We start from the raw sequence: 23,426 nt of genomic DNA on the forward strand, positions 1-23,426 counted from the left end.
CTACAGCTGTCAAAGAAAGCATGTTTCTGCCAACAGTGTTCTCAAACTTCTAGATTCCAGAACTGTGAGGCAGTACATTTCAGTTATTTAAGACACCCAGTTTCTGGTGCTTTGTTAAAAGAGGCCTAGAAAAACTAATATAGTAGGGATAATTTGGGCCATATTGTAGAAAGTGATTTTGAAGTGGGAAAACTGCATATGGGGAGATAAAATGACACTATCAGATTAAGAGATGCTAGTGACTTTGGGAAAGATTAGAGAGCTAATTTGAAAATAGATGAACTAAGATGGGTGAATATTTAGACCTGCAAAGCTGTGAGAAGGAAAATGACTTGAGAAATGATGGAAGATTTCAAATCCCATTTATTGGTTGGTGATTCCCAAGTGTACATCTTCACCAAAGACTTCTCTCTAGTCTTTCAAATTCTCATATCCAAATGTAAATTCAGCTTCACTTGGATTTTCCAGATACTTTGGTGAATGTTTAAGTTAATGAAGAATCAATTAATGAAGGATACTACATAGATAAAAAAGAAGAATTGAAGTGTTACTTTTCCAAATAATTGTATTTAAAGGGAGATATGCTTCCATTCAACCTGAAAGTAATTTTTAATCAACTGAAATCCCCTCCACACCCAAATGGAATGGATTCCTTTGGGAGGTACATTCTATCTCAGATGCCTTTATGAAAAGCCTAAGTCATGACAATACGTCTATGACACTGTCTTTGTCTCTTTCTCTTTTACACTGATTTAGTTCTTTGTAGCTCTCATATTGTTTTCTTTACATTCTAATTGTAAAGAGGACTTGTAATGATCCTTCTCAGTTTTGTTTCTGTTTTATAAGTTTACTTATTTATTTTCATGAGTGTGAAAGAAAGACGAATACCTTTAACAGAGCTTCACTATGATATAGGTGAACCAGAGAACCAAACCCAGTCTTCCACATGGAGTCACCTTTACTTGAGATGTGCATTACAACTACTCCACCAAGCCAGCCCTCATCTTCCCCACTATGCTAAGATCTATAAGAGCAAAGACCAAGCTTTGTTAAATTTGCTTGGACCTAGAGCCTAACACTGGCTGAATACATATCACTTAATAACTGTTGCTCTGTGAAGAATGGATAAGTTTGGGCTTGAATTTAAAATATTCTCTACCCCAGTTATTTCATTAAGTAGTGTAGTAATAAATATGCCTGTCTGTTTCCTTGCATAATAGTGAAAATGCAGTGTGTTGTGATAAAGTATTTCTGGTAGCTAATCAATATTCCTGTTATCAATTATCCATGCTAGATTATATTATACCTTAATTTGATTCCATGCTCTGCAGTTTATGTTATATGTGTTGTGCAAAGGCATAATTGCTTATATTCATACATACTAAGTAGGTTGGGGAATTTGTCTGATGGTATATTTTAGTTATTAATAGTGATCGTCAAGTGTACATTTCAAATTTAGAACCTCATTGGCCTTCTGGGAGTCAGTGTCTTAATTTCAAGGAAAATTTAAACCTTTCCTTTCATGTACTCCTGTTCATTTAATCCTGTCAAAAGAGGAGATTTTGTGTTTAAGAAAAAAGAGCTGGAGGCTAATTAAGAGATGGAAGGCAAGTGTTTCATGGTCCTCTGATTTTTCTGCAAATAAGTGCTGAATTGAATGTAAATAAATCAAAAACATAACTTTGTATTTTTAAAACAGTGGTAAAAAATTGACATAAAGTTTACCATTTTAACCTTTTTTTAAATTTAAATTTATTTATTTGCATTCATTCACTGTACATCATTACAGCATACAAAATGAGATTTTCCATCCAGGGTACACTGTATATTGTCTCAATCAAGCACATCAACAAACATGCTATTGTCAGCAAATAATTTTCCATTTCTTGTTTTCTGTACATTTTGCTTTTTTTCCCCCATCCTTGGTTCCCTATCTCTTACCTCTGCCATCTCCCACTCTCCTTCCACACTGTCTCTGGTATCTGTGTTTGCTTTCTATACTGTCTTCCCCCCACATTTTATTGAATTACTAAAGACCTTAGTGTACAAGTCAGTAGTATTAATTATAGACACAGTGTTCAAAAAGTTAATGGAAAATACATATAATTAAAGAGTACACATGAATTGCAAATTTTTTGGTACCACGTTGAACTGTTACTTTAGTTCTACTTTCCAAAACAAGCTTTTTGAAGTTTCCTTTATGTGCATCATTGTGAAACACATCTCCAGAGTTTTTTTCATCTCGTAAAACTAAAGCTCTGTATCCACTAAGTAGCTCCTCATTGCCCTTTCCCAGATCCCCTGGATAGCTATTATTCTTTCTGTTTCCATGAATTTAACTACTTTAGAATCTCATGCCATTTAAATCATATGGCATTTTTTTTTTGTGACTGGCTTATTTTATTAAACATAATGTCCTCATGATTCTTCTATGTTGTAGTATGTGACATAACTTTCTTTCTTTTCAAGGTTAAATAATATTCCATTGTATGCATATACCACATTTTGTTTCTCCATTCACACATCTATAGACATATGAGTTACTTCTACCTTTTGGCCCTTATGATTTTCTTTTTAATGAATTATATTTGAAGGTGTCAAGTTCCTAGAGAAGATCCATTTCATTTTTCCCCACTGTAGAAATGAAAGAATAACAATTTATTATACTAAAATAATCTTAAATATTTTTGTCATTTAGCCTATCTTATTCTAGATTATTGTTTTCTAAAAAGAATGGCACCAAATACTTTTTAGACAGAATAATTGTGTAAAACTCAGTATGAGAAACATTTAAAACTCTACAAGCAGATATTGAATGTGGTTGGCAGATAAGTGAATAGACTATGGAGATGAGTGATTCTTCACCTTCTGAAGGGCCAAGGACATTTTGGCCAGTATTATTAAGACACATGGGATTAGCAGTTAGCATAATGGCTATGTCTCTGGACTTCCATGTAGGTGACTGGAGTATATGTCCTGGACCCGGTGGCTTAAAACTCAGGCCGGGCACGTGTGCATGTGTGCCCAAGATCCCGAGAGGAGAATGGAGAAGAAGGGATTGTAGCTTGGCCATCCCCATTGGGGGTGATTTCTTGTTTTCTGTCTCTCCATTCTCTCTCTGTCAGTCTGGCAAGCACATGAGCCTATAGCAAAAAAATCTCAAAAAAAAAAAAAAAGAATTATTAAGACACACTTACCTATTTAGAAAACTCTTTAGGCCCAGCCTGGTGGCATAGTGGGTGACCTACCGAGTTGCAGTTCTGGAGATCACATGGCTGACAGAGGTATGAGACCCTGAAACACGTCGGTATATGCACACATGGTCAAGATCCAAAAAAGATGGAAGACTGGAGAAAGGGGATTGCAGCATGCAGATCCTCAACACGCGTGTTGAGTATGTTCCTCTCTTTGTCTCTCAAGCACGTATGCATGCTCTCTATCATCAATAAAATAAATAAATGTAAGAAAACTGCTTAAGAGATCAGCAGATGACATGGTGGTTAAAGTGCCGGACTCCCACATGTCCAAACATGGTTTAAGTCTCAGACCTGTTGGTTTGAAAATTACCTCAGGCAGGTGTGTGTGCATGTCCAAAATTACAGAAGAGAATGGAGGAGAAGAGATTGCAGCATGGCCATCCCACCAAGGGGGTGATTTCTCATTTTCCCTCTCCTTAACTCCCTGTTTCTCTTCAGCAATCATATGTGTCTCATGACAAAAACCTTAAACAAACAAAAAAAAAAAAGAAAGGAAAAAAACATGTAAAAAAGTTAAAGTAAGTTTCTTTTCACTTATGGAAGGTAAAGCTTTTTTGTTTTGTTTGTTTCAGCACTATGGTTAGTACAATTATTTTTTACAATATCTTAAGTAAAATATGTGCCTGTGGCTCAGAGGTCTGTAACAGTGAAAATTGATGCCTTGTCACATAATTAAGACATTTTCTAAGAATTCACAAAGACTTCGAGTATGGATGTTAAGTATAAGTCCTAGAATTCTTTTGTAATAATGACAAACATGGTCTTTCAAATCTTCCACATTCTGAAATTTTATAAACTTATAGAGCCATTCACCCTGTCTCTGTTTTTCTGATGAGTAGGTTCATTAATTTAATTCAGGGTTATAGTTCTTGTGTCAACTGCATTGATGCGTACATCAATAAACATAATCTTCCGCTGCTACTCACTCTTCTATATCTACTGTCTATCTTTAGTCCTCATATTCTGCATAATCCTTGGCAATAAACATATGTGAGGTGTGAAACTTATAGAATTGCCAGCTTCAAATAAAGCTATTGTCTTACAACTTCAAACTGGAGCCCTCTCTTTTCTTTGTTTACATTCAGTGGTTTCTTTAAGAATGAATTTCTTAAATTCTTATAAGTTGATTCATAATCCATTTTAGAATTCCTTACCCATATGCCATATTTATTATAAATCAATCTGTGCATGAAATATTCAATTTTTATCCAGCTTAATTTTGTCCAATGCACCTTTTTTTGTTTTCAAGGCAGTTAAGAACTCTGCAAATTCAAGGCCATGATATCTTTTTAAAAATCTGATCTTATTGATCTCTCTAATATTTTGTCTTTTTTCCTGGCTCTTCATTTAATTCCAGAAATAATGTCTGGACTATGTACAATACGTTAGTAGAAATTTGAAAGTAGGATTAGGACAGCGTGCAGCCTGGTGATTAAGGAGCTGGGTCCCACATGGCCTACTGTATGGTTGAGTCCTGGACCTGGCAGCTCGAGAAACACACCAGGCTCCTGTGCACACATGCCCATAATCCTGAAAGGAGAGGAAAAAGGAGAAGGGATTATAGCATGACCATTCCTCATGGAAGGGTGCTTTCTCACTTTCCCTTTTTCTCTGTCTCTCTGGTGAGTGCACATACCCTCTGGCAAATTAAATTTTTTTAAAAGGAATTTAAAAGTAGATCTTAAGCACAAAAAATGTGCATAGTTAATTATAGTTGATTCTTGATTTGTTGGAAAAACACCTGTCAAATATTTTTCCCCCTGAAGTATTTACTTACCAGAAGAATTAAATGTCATGAGTAAGAATAAATATGAGACTATTAATTGCAAACTGACTGCCATGTTCCCTGATCGTTCTTCCATTTTGAACATCTTATTTCACTGAGAAGTTCTAAGTCCTTTTCTGTTTTGTTGACTTTTTCTTGGTAATTATATATATATCTATATATCTATATAAGTATATAGATATGTGTGTGTGTGTGTGTGTGTGTGTGTGTGTGTGTGTGTGTGTAGGATTATGGGGGTAGGAGAGAAGGTTCCAGGCTGCTGCAAATTTAAGGCTACCATCAAGCTAATTCTGTGGTGTCATATGTATCTTTAAATGAAAGTTAAACAGAAAGATCCCACCTAGCAAGTACCAAGGTGCCCTAATAGCCCAACTTGAAATCAGTCAAGATATTTCTTCTTCTATTGTGTAAAAACTGCCTCCCATCTCCTTAGCCTGGCAAAGAACACAGTCCTAAAAACAGAAAACTGTACTATCAGCTCAATAGTACTGTTGCTAGGCATAAGATTTGGAAGCCAGCACTTTTCAGGGCAAAGTCGAAAAAAAACCTCTGGTAGAAATACAATTAATTAAATCTCTATTATATAAACTGTGAACTAAAACCTATATAAGAAAGACTGAGAAGTCTTTGTAGTAAGTAGTAAAAATTCTGACATAAGGAAATGTCCGTGCTGGGAAATCACTATTAGAGAATGATAATGTGGGACTCCAAGGCTGAGAATCAGTGGGGTTGCAAATCTGGACAAAGAAAGGCAGAGCAAAATACAGACTGAAGAAAAGAGGACAATCCCTGAGCAACCAACCTAATTTGTGGTGTAAAATAATTGGGACTTAATACCAGAAGCATATGGCTTATTATTTATGTTAAGTGTTCTTGTTAACTATGGAGTAAACGATACATAAAATTCTCATTCCATAGCATAAATTCAATCATTATTAGTTTTTCCTTTTCACTTATACATGAAATAAATGCATATTAAGTACCCACAGGAGCCAGCAGGCGGCATAGTGGTTGAGGTGCTAGATTCCCATGTGGTTAATAGGGATTCAAGTCCTGGACCCGGTGACTTGAAATTCACACTGGGCACATATGTGTGAGTGCACAAAGTCCCAAGGGTAGAATGAAGGAGAGGGGATTGAAGCATGTCCACCTCCAGAGGAGAGGTGATTTCTTGCTTTCTTTCTCTCTGCCTCTCTCTGTGTCTCTGGAGAGTACATGTGCCTTATGACCCAAAAGAAATCTCTCTCAAAAAAAAAAAAAAAAAAACATATCTCAGAAGTTGGACCTATAATGGTGGAAAGAACAGTGCTTTGTCCTCAAAGATCTTGTAGGAATGGGCAAATGGCAAGGAAAGGATACTGTTTGGTAAGCATATGGGGACAAGAAGTAGGGATATTTTATCTGAATTATGTGTGCAAAGGAAATATACACAGCTAAAAACAAAGGAGAGTAGGATTACAGGGGGTAGGAGAGAAGGTTCCAGACTGAAGAATGTACTAAATTTTGAATGGGGCAAAAGTTCACTGATGCTTTTGTTGTTGTAAAACTCCAAAGTAAAGGATTTTTGCTTATATATTATAGATAGCTCTTTGAACAGGATGAATGTCAACTGTGATTTCAGTCAAGAACTTGCAGTGTAGCAGGCAGAGAATGCCATTTCCCTTCAACATTTCAGCTCAAGAGTGCTTGTAACATAGCTTACCTATAGAGTGTTTATTTTGCATGTTGCTGCAAATTTAAGGCTACCATCTAGGAACATAGTTCTTGGTCTCAGTGGCAAAGTGAAGTTAGAGCCCCCTAGTACCTTGGGTAAAAATGTATTCTATAAAACATCCTCATGAAGCACAGATATAAAAATACGCTAGAAAAGCATCTCTTCCTTTCATAGTGCCATGGGGGTTATTGCTACGAGTCTAACTTGTAAAGTGCACAGAAAGTGAGCTTGTCCTGCCCCATTTTGCTTTATGCTCCTGCCTGAGCCACCTCCTGAATAATGTCCCAGGAGGGCCACAGAGTGAACACTTGCTACTTGACCTCTGTGCTCTGACCCAAGGTTGGCATTTTTTTTCTATAAAGGGATAGTCAGTAAATATTTTAAGCTTTGTGGACCATACAGTTTCTGTCACATCTATTCAGTTCTGCCATTGTGTCATAAATCCAGCTACAGATGATACATGAAGCAATGTACATGGCTATGTTGCCATAAAACTTAATTTGTAAAAACAGGCAGTGGCCTACAGACCATAGTTTGCTTATGCCTGCTCACAATGATCCTCTAAGGCACAGTATCTGCATCCTAGCAGATGCTGTTTCCATTGCTTAGATTGCCCCTCCTCCCCCTCTCTGCTTACCCAGATATTTTTGTCATTCTTTGCTCTCAGCAGAGATTTTGCTTGTTTGTTTTTCCCATCTGGATATATACACTCCCCAGGAAAAGAGAGAGAGAGACAGTAAGAAAGCAGCCTCCACGCCCCCATGGAGGATGGTCAACCCTTCTCTTCCAGCTCTCTCTCCATTAAGGATTTTGGGCTCATATGCACACATGCCCAGTGGGCTTTCCAAGCTGCTGGGTCTGAGACCTGAACCGCTTAGTAAGCCATGTAGAATTCAGCCACCTTAACCACTGTACCACAGACTGACCCAGAGGTCACTTTTGGAAAAATGAAGTGTCATTGATATCCCACAACCAGTGGTTCACCCTTACCCTTCCAGAACTCTGGCTGATCTCTAATGACCTAGGAATTTGCCTCTCTCAGCCAGAATGAGAGAAGAAAGAGCAGAAACTTGTTTCCTTTTTCTTACCTCTGTATCCCTAGATTCAATATACAGAGTCTGGGATGTAGGAGGGGGCCAATAAATATTTGTTTAATGCTTAATGAATGAAATTATTTATACCTTCCTCACTTTGGTAGGATCCATAAGTCTAGCAGGTGAAATTTATATACTGCTTTATAGTTTATGAGCCATGTTACCTTGCTATATGTTGTAACAAAGCAAAGGTTTAAGTGTACCTGGGCTGCAATAGCATCCAGAGGACTGTGGAAAGTCATCATTAGCCCCACATAGGTCTTTGGAGAATGCCATTTGGGCAGTATGTGACCACCAACTTATTTGTCCTCACTCCCTTGACCCCAGATGCTGTTCTGTTGTTTTCCGATAAAGGACACACCTTTCTGTACTCGTCGGACTATTCTTTTTAGAGGAGTCCCAAGACAGTTCTGCCTGTGCTCCAGTGTTACACAGAATGTCTAGCAAAAGATCTCTTTTTTAAAAAAAGAAAGATCTTTTTTAAAAAATTTGTTAGGACTGAGCCTAACAATTTGAATCCTAACAATTTCTGCCCTTGGACAGAAGCATCTCCCAGGAAGACTTTCCATCACACTCAGACACACATTTCAAGGGGCCAACTCTCTTCTCTACCACCACTTTGTCAACATGCCCAGACATCACTTTGAATCCCAGCCAGAGCATGCTGGGTCCTTGGCCATTTTTTTTTTTTCCCTCTTCTACTTGCATGAAGAACAACTAATGAAAAATGTTTGTATGTAGCTCACTACATGTCAGACATTTACTCTCTGTGACTTACAGAGAATATTTAAAGATAGTAACTTACTTGACCCTCATGGCAATTCTATTGCATTATCTTTATTTTACCAAAGCAGGAACTGAGTGAAGTTAGTTACATTGCCCAAAGTCACAACAGTCATTGTGGAGTTGGGAACTGAACTCAGACGATCTGAATCTGTCTAAACTCATTCTGCTGGTGCTATGGTATTGACCCCCTGGACCTCTCTATGCTCTGGTAGCATCCAGGCCCTCTAGTCTATCCTCTTCTCTAGAGTCTCAGAAAAGGGAACAAAGGAGAGGCAGAGTACATTTAAGAGTGCATGACTTACAGTAGAGGCTGAGACCTTAGTGGAAGTATTTAGAGGCCACATTAGACCACATAAGCAGTGCTATCTCTAAAATAGGCCGCAAATCCAAATCCAGGATATTCTGAACCTTGCAAACCATGAGGGAGATGAAACTGCCCTTGAACAGCTATGCTGCTTTCTCTTTTCTAAAAGCTAAGTGGGAACATTGAAAAGATATTCTTATTCACTAAGTGTTTTTCACTGTTTGAGACTGAAGTAGAGTTTTAACCATAAATAGATGTTTTCCCTAAAATTGAAATCAATTTGTGAAATAATGTGGAGAATATCATGCCTCGTGCTGTGTTTCCCAGTAACAAAGCAGCAGGGATCAAGCTGAAAAATGTGGCCATCCTGTCAGACTTCGCACTAGATCCTACTTCATTTCAAGAAGGGGGAAATGCATGAAATGATTCTTACTATTCCATGTTGCAAATAATAATTAGTTAATGAGTAGTAATAAGTTTAATGAATTCAACTGTGATATAGGAACTAGAGACTATGGGTCTGAAAATATTACATCTTTATTGCTTTATAAAAATTGTCTTCATTTCAAACTTGACAGAATTAGCATAGATAACGTGTCCATCTTTCAATTAGAAATCTTCCTGTTTCCTTCCAGATTTTGCATCCACATATTATCGTTTTCAATGGTGAGTTCTCATTTGAAAAGATCATTCCCTTTATAGGAATATCCTCAGACTAAAACATGTTCTTTCTGACCCAAAGGAAAAAAAAAATTCCATCAACTCATAGGTACTACCATACAAATCAAAAGTGACTTGTTTGGGGCACCTAAAGTCAATATGGCAATAAATAGAAAAATCAGATTCACTGTCTTCTATTTTTCTAAGATTATTGTGGATGAGATGAACCATACATTTTTGGCCCCAGAAACTGATTTATATAGAGAATAGAAAAGGTTTTTTAGAAAGTTTATTTTCCCACAAATGAAACTGTTTGTTTGTTTTTGTTTTGTTTTGTTTTTATTATTCACCTACCTACACATTCACCTATTCATTTGCCCAAGTATGCCCATTCATATGCCCATTCATTCATCCTCTCTAAAATTCCAATCATTCTGGCCTTCTTCTTATTCTTTCTCTGCTTTAATTTTCCCCTTTGCATTTATCATCTTCTACTATTTATGCAACTTTTAAATTTTGTTTATTGTCTGCTGCAAACACTTTAAAATGTAAATTCCATTAGGCCAGAAATGCCACTCCATTTTGGTTTTGGGACCTATTGTACCTGGCAATAATTAAGATAAATCTTTTATTTTTTGGAGAGGTTTCGCTATAGGGCGCGTGCGCTCACCAGACAGACAGAGAGAGGCATTGAGACAGAAAGCAATAAATCACCCCCCAGAGGGGATGGTCACGCCGCAATCCCTTCTCCTCCATTCTCCTCTCGGAATCTTGGGCACGCACACACACGCGCCTGGCGTGAATTTTAAGCGACTGGGTCCAGGACGCGAACTGAGGTTGACTACGTGGGAGTTCAGCGACATAGCCATTATGCTAACTGCTGATTCCCAATAATTAAGATAAATCTTGAGTGAATTTTTATTAGATAAATACTATTTCTAAAGCATTGAATTGAGTGCTGAATGCATCTAAAATGAAACAAGTATAGATCGCACTGTCAAGGAGTTACCATGCTAATAAAACCATAACCAAAATATATCCTTTTAGTGTCATCCATATAAGAGGGAAAGAAGTTGTTTTGATATGAGAAATACAGCAAAAGTGCCTTTTATCTGTCACATGAGAGAGAGGCTCCTCCTTGCCAGTGACATATAAGGTAGACATGAAAAGAAGATTCAGAAATGGGGAGTTATGGTGGAAAGGCATTCTAGAAAGAAAGACATGAGAGGATAATTAACAAGTAGAATGAGATGTGTAGGGTGTGTAAGAAATGGAAAAGCAGTTGATTCAGTTTCAAGGAAGCCTGGAAACCTGGAAGATAGTATTGGAAGATCTATTTGGAAAAAGTGGTTGAATATGATTATGCAGGATTTTGATGTCACCTGTTGGCAGTGGTTAAGTCCAAGAGTCTCTTTCTCTGGAACCTGAACCTCTCCATCTCCCCTACCTTATGCCTTCTGAGTGACAATATATCGTGTTCCCTCTTGTGTGTTTTTAAGCAGCAACTTGGCCGGTCCATTTTGCTGGAACCTGGAAGGAATCTTATATGAAATGCAGATTTAGTCTTTGATCTACATTTTGTAGGTCAACAAGCTCAGTTACTTGGCAGTAATTACAGGGCTCACATGGATGTTGTTCTTGAATAATTTATGTAATATATTAGCCACAAACAAGCTTTCACCACTGAGCATCTTACTTCCTCTGTTGTTTTTCAATGGGGAGTTATTAATTGTCCCTGCTTCCTAGAGATGGCTTCAGAGTTGATCTGGAGTATGAAGTTCTACCTTCACAACATTTAACTTGTTACCCCAGACCTCTGTAATAATGGATAATATTTTCTGCTCTTAGCCTCACTTGAGGAGGACAGTAAAAATGTGTTTTTATCTTGGCATATGAGCCTGTCAAGTGTGTCCTTGTTCCATAAGTGTACTTTGGCACCAGGAAGCGGAGATAGCAGCTTTCGAGTGATGGAGGGGAAGCAGGCTGATTAGAAGCTCTGCCTGGGCAGACGGTACTAAAGCTGCTTGCATAGTTCTGCCTAAATTGTTTCAGTTTTTCTTTTAATTTAAATTTTTATTCTTAATCGATATATAATTATTGTCTATATTTATGAGGTATGGTGTAATGTTTTTATATATATATATGCATCATAATGCAACATTATTCACAATAACCAATATAGCTTGGGGGTTTCAATAGAAAAAATACCCAATTTTGGATCTCTTCTTAGAATTTATGATTTTATCTACTCTTAACTCTTCTCCCTTTAAAATTTCTTTTCCTCAAAGTTAGAACTACCACTGTACTGTTTTTCCAGGTATTCTGATTTGAAATGTCAGTAGCAGTAGGAAAAACTGGTAATAGCATAGCTTATTTTAAATAAATTTAAGTTTACTTAAAAATAAATAAAAGTACACTGAGGACCAGCATTAATTTCTGTGGTATAGAAATTCACTTCACCATATCCCATTATTTTCACTCTTATCTCTTGAATAAATTCTGGAACGGGAGTACTATCCATACTGTATTCAGAGGGTTGCTTCTCACACTTAGCTGGATGTAGCAAACCTATCTCCTCACAAAGCAGTCAAAGTCATTTTGGCAGTGACACCTGATCATACCAGCCAGATATGCTCCTTTGCTCCTCTGCCTTTCTGCAGTAGTAACAAATTCCAAGAGGAATGACATCATACTTTCTTGTATCTCTCTCATTGACTCCAGTGACTATGACTTTGAAGTACCATTGTCTGTTGAAAGAGCTCAGGTTTGTGGCCAAGCAAACATGCATTCAGTTATGATTCTACAACTTCCTTGATAGGCTAGAAACTGTCACTTAAACTACTGGACCTGTTTCTCAAAATGAAGATGTAATAACTATCTTTTAGTGTTATGGGAAATAAATAAGATAATATGTGTAAAAGACATGGCATAGGATCTAGTAAACAGATGTCGATGGAAGTTAGTATTTTTATCATTGTTATTGTTGTTTTATCGAAACTAAAATGGAAGATTCCCAGGGACAGAAGAATACACCTAAAAGGGTCATATTTTTGATAAACAAAGATGAGTTACGTGTAGAATTAGTATGGGCACTGAGCTCTGAAGGCTTTCTTGGCCTGTGCTTTCTATCTTAGGAGATTTCCTTTAGTATCTTGCCTTATACTAATTAGGGAGGGGAGATGGCTGCTCATTCATGAATTTGGTTCAGGCAAATCATTTTATGTCTCTAGATCATGGACAGCTATTCACAAGGATGCAATCTGTGATAGCTAAATGTTTGCTTTGCTTTCCAAAATCTAGTTAAGGAAAACAAATGTAGGTTTCTATTTTAAGAAAGAAAGAATAAAAAGAAAGAACCCTTTCCAGGAAGAAGATGCTATAGTATTTTCATTCCTGTGTGCTCCTCCTCCCCACCCCCAAGCATTCTGGTGACTGAATATATGTTTTCTAACCATCTCCCTTTGCCAGCATTCTTTTCTTTTGGTGCCTGGTGAAGATAACATTAGGACAGCAAGAAATACTCCAGGGTGCCCAATTGCCTGCATTCAGGGGCCACAGCTGAATTTCTAAATTCTTTCTCCTGTGATTTATGTAGCCTATAGTTTGAGTATTGCTAGTTAGAGAAAAGGAAAGCTCACACATTTCACAGTGAGCCAAGGTAAAAGAGAACTCTTTTGTCAAGGTAATAATAACACTTAGCACTTATATAGGGCTTTTTATCTTCAAAGGGCTTTCCAAACATTAGCTAATTAAGAAGTCTGCTCAATGTGCAGCAGCTGTTGAAAAAATAAATGTGATGCTTGGGTGTATTAAAAAAGGGAGCAAAAACACGAGGACATCCTATATCAAGCAGCTGTGGTGCGCTGTCTAATTTGTTTGCTTCACCTAGTGGAATAGATCAGACTGTAAAAGAGTCCTGAGGTGCGGTGTAATAATAGTTAGGGATAAGGCGGAGTCCACACAACTGAATATTGCAAGGGCTGCGGAATATTTACCTGAAAAAGAAAGAAACATTTCATCACCTAATTTTTATTAAACTTTCATAATCACAGCCACTTGCAACACTAATGAAATCAACATGACATAAAGATGCAGATGCTCTAAGAAGAATCCATTTGCAAGAACAGGCATTCTCATTTATTTATTCAAATTCATTCAAATGTGTGTTAAGCACTTACTAGACACTGGAGACATACATTTAAAAATTACACTGGCCAGTTAATATTTGTGGATCTATCATGGTGCATGGCATAATATACCTTAATTTTACACTAATACTGATACATATGCACACATGTATACCTTCCAACACATAGTCAATTCAGTCAACATTTTTTCTTGTTGACTCCGTGGCAGAAAAGAGCTAACATATGAGTGTGCAAGGGCAGAGCTACAATTCTGGTCATGAAAACAAAATAAATAACCTCAAATGCTTTTTGTTGTGGTTTTCTTCAGCAGGCCTTGGGAAGTGACTAGTGTTCTTTTTCTCTTTCTTGTTTTTCATAATAACATTCATTGATCTATACCTTTTATTCTGTTTAAAGTTTCTGTTTTGGAGATTTCAAATTCCACAGAGAGGGGAGGTAGATGGTGCATGAAGAAAAAAGGTAGAGGGGTCATATGATGTCAAATATGAGTGCCCACATCCCACTGGAGTACACACCATGCTATTTATACTTGTTTATACACCTACAAGGCATATTACAATAGAACATGTTATTTTCTTTGTACTGAAGGGAATTATAATTTAATTGGACTGCTTGTGAAAACAGGGTTATGAGACAATTGTTTCTTCATTCAAGTGGGCAAGTCATAAAAGAGATGCCAGAGAAGTGATTACAGAAGAAAAGGACTGGCTTGATCACACAGAAGTAATGCCCTGCTCTAGGGATACTGAATCCATATGGAAGATCATGTGTTCAGTTCCCTGGTCAACCTACATACATTGAGCACTTGTGCCCCTGATTCTGGCTGGTCAGGAAGGTGGCAGGGGGATTACCGAGTGAGCCTGTTGAAGGTGCTAGTCTCTACTATTCCCATGAAATAAATAAATAAACATTTAAAAAGAAGGAAAAAAGGTGTACTAGGTATTGAGAGAGAATTGAGAAAGAAAATGTTAGATTGGAGAAAAAAAATGTCTTAAGGGTATTATAAATAGGTTCATTTTAGCTAAGGGAAATTTACAAGTCTGAAAATAAAGTAAAATACAACTAGAGGCCAAGTGGTGCAGAACCAAGATCAAAGTCATTAAGATAAATGAGCATCTATTCAGCATCTCACATGGTATGCCATGATGTGACTGGAAGCCTTAGACCAGTCTCCCAAGAGCCCAGGACTACGGATTGTATTTTGCGGGTATTTGGGTGGGTAGAGCTGGCATCATTAGAAAAAATACTGATTCAGTGATCAGTACTCGTCTTGGAAGTCATCTTGGGAACTATTTGAAAATAAACCAGATATCTGTTTTATGTTGAATCATGTTTTTCTGTTAAGAAAGAATGGACTAAATAAATCAGAATATATTTATATAACTGTATCTCTCCCCTTCATGGGTCCTGATCCTTTGTTTAAGCAATGTCTAATTCATTTTGGATATCTATACATTTTCTTTCCAGAGCATTTTTATGTGCATTTTGCCAATTAGTCAAAATTTATCACAACTTCTTTGCTAAAGCCACCCATATCAATTTTATGACCAGGTTAGAGGTTTGACTGCATTTCCCATTCTACTGAGCAAACTGCAAAAACATTTAATACTAAAGGTGGTTTAGAGTCAACAAGAACTGAAAAAAAATTGCAACTGGTGGTACCGTCTGTGCTTGTCATGCTGTGGCCAAATAGTTTTTCATAGTGGAGAAAGAGAATTTGATAATGGTTTTTGATTTGAGGATACTGAGAAATGAGCCTACCCTAGAGGAAGATTAGGAGAGATGAGAGGCAGCTCAATCTCTTTTTAATGTGTCACTCATCTCCCAGAAAAACAAGACTTCTTCTGTAAAATGGTCGAATTTGGGATCTGAGACCTGAGAGTGATCCCCTGCATGTATGCTTTCCATCCTAGCCAATCTTCAGAATTTAGTCTGTGCCAGGTGCCCATAGAAGAGTGGTAGTCATGGAAATTGGAGAAAAACAGAACAAAACAAAGCCTCACAGAAACTACAAGAACTTTCTAAAGAAAAGTTTTCCAGGTTTTTGGTGATGCTAAAACAGGAGATTGGTAGAGAGTAATAGTGGGGGAGGAAGAAGGAAGATGTATGATGGCTGAACTGGTTCCTAAATTCGCCTTTGTTAGGGAAAAATCTCGGTTTTGGAAAAGGAAAATAGAAAAGATGGCAGCTAAGTCATGTCAGTCTATGCTAAAAAAATAAATGAAAAGGGATTAGGGAGAGGATTTTGAATAAAGAGGAGTAGAGGGGACTTTTTAAAGATGTGTTTTAAAATGGGTAAGAAACATGAACAGGCACAACAGTAAAATAGGTAATAAATGAATGTACTTAACCTCATTACTCATCTGGGAAGTATATAATAAAACTACAAAGAAATAAAGGAACCACTAGCATAGCTAAACCAAAAATGACTGACAAAACCAAGCATTGGACAGGACTCTCAAGAACTGGAACTCTTTTGCAGTGTTGATGTAGTGGAATTAATAGAACCCTGTGGTAAACTGTTCATTGCTATTTATTTAAATTGAACATATGCATATTCCATAACTTAGCAGTGCTACTCTAGGTGTATACTCAAAGATAATGAACACATATAAGCACTGAACATTATGTACATAAATGTTTATAGCAGCTTTATTCATAATAGCCATATTTTAAAGGAATAAAGATGTAAAACAATGGGATGGATAAAAACACTGCATTTATTAACATCATGGAACACTGTGTAGCACTTGATGAATGAAACAACAACAACAAAAATAAATGTAGATGTGTCTCATGAAGATAGTAACAGAAAAAAAAAATCAGATGTTAAGGACTCCATGCTTCACGATTCTGTTTATATAGAATTCAAAACCAAAGCAAACTAATCTATGAAACAATAGTTGCTTTTTGACAACAGGGAAAAGGCAGTACTTGGAAAAGGGCCTGAGGTCCTTGGAGAACTTGAAGCATTTTATTTCATGACATTTTGATAATGGTTACATACCCATGATAAACTTAAAATGTTCCATTAAACTATACATTTACGATTTCTGCCTTTTTATGGATTATTTACTTCAATTTTAAAAATTTGTTTAAGTGGAATAATTGATGGCATAATGTCTAAGGCAGTTGGATCACACATGACCAACTGAGGTTTCAGTCCTGAATCTGGTGGCTTGAGAAACATCCTGAGCAGCACTTGTGTGTGTGTGTGTGTGTGTGTGTGTGTATGTGCACACATACACACACACACACACACATACTCCTCAAAATCCCAAGAAGAGAGTGAAGGAGAAGGGATTGCAGCATGCCTAACCTCCCTGGGAGCAAAACCTTTCTCACTTTTTCTCTGTCTCTCTCTGTGTATCTCTTGAACAAGTGCACATGCCTGATGGCAAATTAAAAAAATAAAAAGTTAAATGGAGAAGGAAGAAAAGGATTAAATTATGCATTAGATCTCTTTATTATTTATGTTTGTTTATTTTTGCAAGACCAAAGTAACACTGAAATTGTTTTAAATTATTGTAATTATTGTAATTGGAGGCCAACTAGTGGTTTGGTGGTTAAGGCAGCTGGATCTCACATAGCCAAATGAGTGGTTCAAGTCTCAGACCCAGCAGCTTGAAAAATAGGGTACATGTGCATGCATGTCCAAAATCTCAAAAGGAGAAATGGAAGAGAAGGGATTGAGGCATGCCTATCTGCCATGGTGTGGGAGGTGGTAGCCAGTGGGAAGGTACTCTCTATCTCTCCCCTATCTCTCTCCAACAAGTGTGCCTACCCTCTAGCAAATTAAAAAGAAAAAGTATTTTATTTGCTTAAGTCTATTCTTTCATAATATGTAATATGATATTACACCTAAACAATACAACATGGTATCTAGAAGGTTTATGCTTCTATACATTTGGATTTTCACCATATCCCATTTCCTTTTCCTTTCTCTGCTTTCATACTCCACACTTCCATATAGTTCTTAGCTAGGAACAAAGAGTGTAAGATTGGCATTTAGAGCCTCCTTCATCTAAGTTGTCTTTGAATACACGTGGTGAATCAGCTATTTCAGCTGGACTTCTCTATTCTATGTGATAAACAGGCATAGCACTCAAGGCAATATGTGTATTTGGCAGATTATGGAAGAAATACAATGGTATCTTAGATTCTTGTGAGCTCCGAAGAGATAAGAGTGATATGTAAAAATAAATAGAAAATTTGATTGAGCTATACTGGGCATTTCTATAATGGGAACTAAATGGGATAAAAGACTAGATACTATTTCCCAAATTATGGCATAATGTTTAAGGATTATTTTGTTCTAAGAGATTCAATGTCCAGAAATTGTCACCATGGCAATAATTTTTAAAATGGATTCCTCAGTTCTTTGGTCCTAGAGCTTTAAAATGTGCCCAATAGCTCTGGGGAACTTACTTTATGGTATTATATATCAATCTATTTTTTAATTTAAATTTATTATTTTTTTAATTTCTATTTCTTTTATACATTCAATCATGTTACTTAGCTTACAAAGTGAATATTCCAACATGTGTACATTTCTCACCAGTCCAGTTCACCATACTAGAAAGTTATCTTTAGTAGATAATGATCCATTTCTTTGTCCCATGAATGCCTTGCCTTTCTATTTTTCTCCGTAATGTCCTTTCTCAGACTATCAATTTGTCTATTAATCTATCATCTATCAAGGTATTTGCATATCATTTTTCTATCTATTCTGCTAGTTATTATATATGCATCTATTTATCAATCTTTATATCTATTATCTTTCTAACATCTATTAAGACTATAACTTATGAATATATGTTATCTATCATTTATGTATCTATCCATCTATCATCTGTCATCTATCCGTCTATCTATTGACTATCTACCGATCTCGGGAGGATCAAGATAGGAGTGAATAGCCACCCTGGGTGGTGATTTCTCGCTTTCTGTCTCTCTGTCTCTCTGGCAAGTGCATGCACCCTGTAGCAAAAACCTCTCCAAAAAAAGAAAAGATAGAGTGAGTATAGGAGTGAATAGAACAGAAAGCTGTGGATCCATTTGTTGGGAATCCACATAACATTTTGTTTGAAAATAGTTTAGGCTGGTAAAAAAAAAACAGTCACTGCATTAGAGAATTGTTAGCATGTCGATAAGAGATTGCAATGCACCAGAAAATTTGGCACATAAGGCAAGCAAACTTAAAGGCAACAACATCTGCATACTTGAATAAATAAGACTTGTAATTGGGATGTTGGAGTGAGGACGCTTAGGAACATTACACTAAAAGATGTTCTGACAAAAGTTAGCTAGTAGACTGCAATAATAATATTAGTAAACATTTATTGAATATTCAATAAAGTTAGCTATTTTTTAGAAACAATTTAATCTTCACAAGAGCACAGTGCTTACAGACATGGTGGAGTAGCTATTACCAAGACTATTTTTCACACCAAGAAGCTGGATAAATGACTGTTTGAAGGTCTCAGAATCTGAAAGGTCAAGACCACAGAGAGAAGAAAATACACTGCAATGAGAAGGACCTTTGTGCCTTTTTTCCTGTGATGCATTTGCAATACAAGAAACGGTGCATAAAAGCCTGAGCAGAAAGTAGTGGCCTATATCTTATAGGCATTTCAGTGGAATTGGTAGACAAAAATTTATATTAAGGAATACTAAGAGCGCCACAAAATAAGGAACCAAGATCCTAGAGGAAAAGCAAGCAAACAAACAAAACAAAATAAAACAGAAAAAAACTATATATCTGAAGCCAGAATTCTGCATGCAGTTTACAGACTTCTCTAATGAACGTGAGCAGAAGAGATACTGGGAAGCCAAGAAGAATGCAGCAGTTAAAAAACCAAAACTCTAAGCAGAGATTTAACCAGTCCCACAGAACTGAAGAGCCAGTGTTCAGAGCCTCCAAGGAAAAAGAACCCTAGTAACCATGATGGATACTCAACTGAGACTCAAAACAGCTAGAAGCCAATAGTAAAGGTAAACTGGAAAATAAACCATTTTGTATTGGATCGAGATAATCTCCAGAAGAAAATCCTCTCTGTAGAAAGATACCATTATCTGGAGCCTAAATAATGCTTTATTTACAATGTACAATACTTAAAGTTACCAGGCATGTCAGGAGACAGGACCAAATAACTGAATTTCTAAGAGAACTAGAAATAACCTTCAGAGTATTTAAATACTGAGTATCAGGCTTTAAAATAACTGTCGCTATTATGTTCAAGAAAATAGATATAAAAATTGATTATTTCACAACTGAAATCCATAGAAAGGATCAAATAGAAATTCTAGAATTGAAAAACCTGAATGAAAAATATAAGAGATGTTTAATAACAGATCACACATAGTAGACGTAGTTGGCAAAACTGAAGATGTTAAGAAAAATAACAAATCAAAATATTAAGAATAAAAGGATGAAAGCTAAACAAAAGATCATACCAGACATATGAGACCCAGTGAAAAATCTAACATGGTGCATTTTAGGGTATGATCCTGAGACCATGTCTAGTACTAGTCCCTGACAAAAGAAGTCAATCTAGAGCTATTCTCTACCTGATTGTTTCATTTTAATAAACCCAACACAGAAGAGACAAAGCAAATAACCATCGAGAGTCTGGACTTCAACATGAGCTTCAATCATGGTTTGCCATTTTTTGACCATGGAACACATTTTGTCCTGGATATTAAAAACGTAAAATTTCTGAAGAAGCTTACGTTTAAATTGGGGAAACTCATGGAGCTTCATGGTGAAGGTAATAGCTCTGGAAAAGCTACTGGGGATGAGATAGGCACTAAAGTTGAATGAGCTGATGAATATGAAACAGCAATTCAAGAATCTGTTTAAATTTCAGACTTTTAATAGTGACAAAAATAAACTCCTATTTGTGATAAAAAGGAAGTAAATATAGAATGTTTATTCATACTTTAGCAATTGACTTTGCCATAACATCTTTAAAATATTTTATGACGGAAATGCTCCATAAGTGATTATAAACAGAAGGAGAACTATTCACAAATTGTTTGAGAAACATTGATATAACATAAGTATACTTGGATTCATAGAAGTCAGGAAAAGAAAGAATAGAACAGAAATAACATTTGAAACTATATCTTGGCTGAGGATTTTCCAAAACGAATAAAAAATCAAGACAGAATTTCAAAAATCTTCATGAACCCAAAATACAAATAAAGCCATACCTTGCCATATCAGAATAAAGCTGCTGAGAACCCGAGGATAAAACAAAACAAAACAAAACAAAACACTGAAAAGCTGACAAAAGAAACGAAAAATAAACAAACAAGAAAAACCCTTCAAAGGTAAAATAGTAAGACTGAGGTTGCCTTTTCAACAGAAATGATGGAATCCTGAGGTCCATGGAAAGCACCTTCGAAGTGCTGAAAGGAAAAAACTGTCGATCTAATTCTATATCAAGTGTAAACAGCTTTCAAAATAAAGATAAAATAAGGATATCTGTGGACAAAGGAAAGTAGAGTATTTGTTGAGCAGACCCACACTAAAATATTAAAAGGCATCGTTCAAGTCAGAGGAAATAACCCAAGATGGAAGTGCAGAAATAAAAGAAGAAACAAAGAGAATAGGAAGGGGTTAGTAAATGGAAAATATAGATAAACATTGTGAAAACCAAAAATAACAGTGTCTAGTGAAATGAATACAAATAATAGCCAAATACAAGAGCAGAGTAAAGTGTTGTAGGTCCTTACAATGTTTGAGAATTCATGAAGTTACTACATTATTTTATACGCTAATAAATTAAGGAGGAATAATGCAACTTCCAGGGTAATCATTAAAGTGAGTGACGAAAGAATGTAAAAGTAACAAACTCATTATAAAAATGGAGAGGGCAACCCCTGGTATGGAGATTAAGTGGCTAGAAACCACCTCTCTAACTGCACAGTTTGAGTCTCAGACCTGGTGACTTGAAAAACATGCAGAGCATGAGTGAATGCATGCCCAAAATCCTGAGAGGAGAAAGAACTGCAGTGCGGCCACTCTTGTGGAGGGTGCTTACTCACTTTCTTTCTCTCTCTCCCCAGTGAGGGCATGTGCGCCCCCCCCCCACCTCCCAGGAAAAGAAAAAAGGAAATTAACAAAAGGGACAATTTTAAAAATAGTGCGTTATTTTTTTTAAAAATGAGGAAAAAATGTAGAAACGAATGGAAATAGAAAACAAATAAGAATTTGGTAGAGTAAAATCCAGATAGATCTGTATTTGCATTAATTGTAAATGTCCCAAATGCTCACATTAAAATGTATATTGCTCAACTACATAAAAATTAATTTGAACAGGCTGAACAATGGTGCTGTGGTAAACATGATGCTCTACAAGGCTGACCCACATGAGAAGGTCCCCAGTTCACATCAGGAGATCTCCCTGAGTACACCATAGGTGTGTGTGTTTGTGACCTGGGACTGAGCCTGGAGGCGGACTGCAGTGCCAAGATTCAGTTGCGTGTACCATTGTTCTCTCTGTTCATGTGGCTCATGGAAGCCATAGACCAATAAACTTAATATTTTTAACTCCTTGAAGAGACACATACTCTTAAATATCAAGCTGCAGGAAAAATTGAAAATAAAAGAATGGGAACATTAATAAAAAGAAGCTGGTGTAGCTATAACTAATATTAAACATTGTAGTTTTTATTTTATTTTATTATTTATTTAGAGAGAGAAATATCTTCGCTATACGATACACGTGCTTGCAAGAAAGACAGAGAGAGAGAGAAAAAGAGAGAAAGAGAGAAAGTGAGAAATCACCCCTCAGGGAGTTTGGCCACACCGCAAACTCCTTTCTCCTCCCAGGATTTTTGGGCATGGACACACACGTGCCCTCCGTGAGTTTTAAGCAGCCAGGTCCTGGACTCAAACCACAGTCAACTATGTGAAAGTCCAGTGCTATAACCATTACACCGTCCGCTGGTCCCAACATTGTAGATTTTAAAGAAAGAAAGAATTCTAAAGATGAAAGTGACTGTGCCACCGGACAAAGCAAGCATTTCAACAGGAATACTCAGTAATCAAAGAAAGTACACATTTAGAAATACAAAATGTTTAAAGCAAAAACTGACAAAGCAAAAAAAATCTGACAGTCATACTTGAAGAGTTGAATAGACCTTCCCTCTTTAACTGTTAGCATTAGCAGACAAAACCATAAGGAATGATACAATAGATTTAAACAGAGTTCGGGGGAACAGAAAACAATAAAAGCTTGACCTAAATGATATTTCTAAAACTTTACATTCCAAAACTACAGAATATATATTCTTTTCAATTATACAAAAAACATTTAACAAAATCAATTACATACTGGTCAAAAAAATAAGTTTAAAAAAATTCAGTCAGTCCAGGAATAATGGCATGCACCTGCAATTCCAGCTACTCAAGATATTGATGAAGGAGAATGATGAGTTTGAGGCCAAGCTGGACAATATGGCAGGATCCAATCTCAAAAGAAAAAGGAAAAAAAAAAAGTTGTTTTGTTTTTAAAAGATTTATTTTTAATTTTAAAGTTTTATTTTTAATATTATTTATTATGATTATTCTTCAGTTTTGAGCAGAGAGAGACAGAGAGAAAGGTAGAGACAAAGCAAGCCACCAGGTTTGGACGCAAACCGCGGTCGGCCAGTTTGGAGCCCCGCCT

The 23,426-nt window shown here is 36.5% G+C and overlaps 1 protein-coding gene across 3 annotated transcripts in view; it reads left to right on the forward strand.

The window, feature by feature from the left end:
• ST6GALNAC3 (ST6 N-acetylgalactosaminide alpha-2,6-sialyltransferase 3) overlaps positions 1-23,426 on the forward strand; it is a 612,627-nt gene that overhangs the window by 323,353 nt on the left and 265,848 nt on the right. The window lies entirely within an intron of this gene.

Source organism: Tupaia chinensis, unplaced genomic scaffold (assembly GCF_000334495.1).
Source record: "Tupaia chinensis unplaced genomic scaffold, TupChi_1.0 Scaffold000164_1, whole genome shotgun sequence".
Taxonomy (NCBI): Eukaryota; Metazoa; Chordata; class Mammalia; order Scandentia; family Tupaiidae; genus Tupaia; species Tupaia belangeri.